The sequence below is a fragment of the Bactrocera dorsalis genome, unplaced genomic scaffold (assembly GCF_023373825.1).
Source record: "Bactrocera dorsalis isolate Fly_Bdor unplaced genomic scaffold, ASM2337382v1 BdCtg035, whole genome shotgun sequence".
Classification (NCBI taxonomy): Eukaryota; Metazoa; Arthropoda; class Insecta; order Diptera; family Tephritidae; genus Bactrocera; species Bactrocera dorsalis.
The window spans coordinates 55585-59058 of record NW_026038086.1 but is presented as its reverse complement, the minus strand read 5'-3'; positions in this window follow the sequence as shown (position 1 = coordinate 59058).

Genomic DNA, 3474 nt, shown 5'->3' with positions numbered 1-3474 from the left:
AACTTTGATCTCTTAGTTTTTTTTTTGAACGGGAATAAAAAGGGTCATTCGGTGCCAAGCCAGGACTTTATAGAGGATGATTCATCAAATTGAGGTTTTCTGTGCTCAAAAATGCAATTATTTCAGTCGATGTGTGAGAGCTCGCATTATCGTGGTGAAGTGTTATCCGTTTTCGGTGATTGGCTTTTCTAATTTCTTGAAAGACAACTGGAACACAATTAGTTGTGTACCACTCAGAATTTACTGTTCTGCGTTGTTCCAATGGTATGATTGCGACTTGTCCAGTTCTTCCAAAATAACAGGCAACCATTTGCTTTTCAGCTCATCTTGAAACACCCATGCAGTCGACTCCCGATTACTTTTGTGTTCATATGCGTAAATCCACAATTCAGCACCTACGATTTCATAGACGTGTTTCGAAGCATCGGTATTGTATATTTTGAACACTTCTCCTGAGCCTTTTTTTGAGTGATCGACAAATTGTTTATTTTTTACGCCCATTTTGGACGACCTTCACGAAATCTGTCTTGGAGTCGTCTACAATCTCGATTGAATTCACCACACCAAATTGGTAAATATTCACTTCGAGTAACCATCCGCGTTATAATGATCTACCTTCTTGAGTTATTTTCTCAAAATTAACAATTAAAATATTGTATTAATTAAAAAAAATTGAGTGCATTAGTTAATTAATAATTAAAACTATTTTTAATAAACAGTTAAATTATTTAGTATTTCAAATTAGTTTAATTATAATTAAATTAATTTTAATTAAAAAATTAATTAATAATTATATGTAAATTAGTTGTATTAAATTAATGAAAATTGATTTTAAATATTTAAAAAATTAAAACCAAAATTAATTAATTTTTAGTTTAATTTAATTAATGTTTTCTGTAAATAAACATTTTTATATAATAAAAATTTTTGAAATTTATTATTAAAATACTCAAAATTATTTATTTAATTAATTTTTAATTACAAACTAGTAAACTAAATTAAATTAACTAATTAATGAATAAATTGATCGAATGAAACTTATTTTTAGTAATTAAAGAAATTTAGTTAATTAATAATTAAAATTATTTTTAGTTAAATGTTAAATTAATTAGTAATTCAATTCGGTTAATTAATAATTAAAAATAATTAAATTAATTTATGAAATGTATTAATACGCAAAATTATTTAATTTATTAATTTTTAATTAAAGACTAGTTAACTAAATTAAATTATAATTTAATGATTTATAACTTAAACATTTAATTAATAACTAATTAATGAATAATTAAAAATAAATTAATTGAATTGAATTTATGAAACTTATTTTTAAATAATTAAAAAAATTGAAGAAAATTAATTAATTAATAGATATTACAATTAGCTTTAATTAGCAGTTAAATTAATTAATAATTTGAATTCGTTAATTAATAATTCAAGATAATTATATTAATTTATGAAATTTATTAATAAAATACTCAAAATAATTTGATTTAATTTTTAATTAACAATTAGTAAACTAAATTAAAATTTTTTGATTTAAAAATTAAACATTTAATTAATTATTAATTAATATATAATTAAAAATAAATTAATTTATTTAAATTTATGAAAATTATTTTTAAATAATTAAAAAAATTAGGTTTTTCTTATCTTTTTTTTTTAATTTTCAGGTCTTAAATAATTAACTAAATAATTTTTATTATTAAAAATATTTTTAACAATTTACTAACAATAAAAAGCATAATTTCTCATTAATATACATACATACATATATCTTCTTGTATACTCGTACAACAAATACTACAATAACAATGACTATGAAAATTTGTAAAAATGCGATAATCACTGATCGACGATGGAGTGAAGGAATGTTGGAACGTGAGCGGAATTTTTGCACTTTCCTACAATAAACCGAAGTACTCATGTAAATACATACGTGTATGTATATGTATAAGTCTGTACATATCTATAACGATCAGAGGTAGTAATAAAAATAACAATTGCTTTCAGCAGACAATACTCCCGATTGCAAAGTACTCGCACCCCACCATGCACCCACGCCCAAATCCACCAGCGCCTTCACCGCCACTACCAAGCGATTACTTAAAGCGGAGCACGTACGCTCGCTGAATGGTGGCTTTGCTTTCATTTAAACTACAAAGTGCGCTTGCAAGCGTTTGTTGTGACGACAAGGGAATAGCTTATGCACATTATTGTTGTTTGTAATGTTCGCCATCGTTTTCATGAATGGCATCGATCCGTACTCGCACCGCCATCCACCCGCGTCATCCGCGCATCGTCGCTTGGCCGAAGTGAATGGTTGCCCGCTGGTCACGCCAACGCCTCTACTGTGCATGCCAGCTTAATGCTATTGTTATTGTTGTTCTGTTGGTGTTGCAGTGTGTGTGCAGCGAGTGAAATTCCAATTGATAAATGCAGAAAATTCAAAAGGAGGAAGACTGAGAGGCAAAGCGGGTGAAATTCAGTCAATTTGTGGATAAATTTGTTTTTGTATTTGTGCTAGTAAAATACAAGCTTTGTAGCCAAGGCATTATAATACTTATCTGAGTAGTACATATCTGCGGTCTACAAGTATATTTTAGCTTAGTAATTCTATTTGAATGCAGATAGGAAAGTCGTTCTTCCAAAAGATTCAGCTATTTTGGCACGAGTCGAGTATTTACACACTTCATACCCAAAACATTAACCAAAATTTGTTTGGCCGATACATAAGAGATCTGAAGATCTTCTGTTATCACCCTGCTTGAACCACCGCGATTTTCAAGCACTGTTTCTTTAATTTTTGGGATTTCAACGTCTTTCGCATAAGTGGATTGACGACTCCCATGATGCAAGTTTTCAATGACTTTGCTTTTGGTAGAACAACCATTGTGACTTTAACGGTTATTATTGTTGTTGTAGTTCTGATGAGTTGACGGTCCTTGGTCGGATAAAAAATCTGGGTCCTTTCCAGTTACGAAAAGCCGACTGTGGTGGGAATGGCGCCTTTATCATAAAACTGGCCAAACCAATCACTTTTAATCTGTCTTTAACAAAATTCTCTTCCCCACAATTTTGAAGCAGCATCTTTAAATTAACAATTATACTCTTAGCGAAGATCGTTATCTAGTCTAATCCTTCGTCATAAAGACTTTGATTCCTTAATCAAGATAGTTGCAATGTATTCTTACAGATTCAAAAAGCTCTATTCATGTACTTACGTCCGTCTAATATCGAAAAAAAGTTTTAGAATAGGTTTTATCTTCTTAGTTTTAATAAAAAGTTTTTATAATTGAGTAAATTTTGGAGATCCTTACTTTCCTTGTCATTATAAGCTGAGGAATAATATGCAGGAAAAATTGCGTTATAATATGCTATATATGACATCATCTTGACATCATTGCATTTACTATATAGTCGAACCAAAACTGGCTTATGGAATGGGAGCCGGAATCTATTGCATGGAATTGGAGC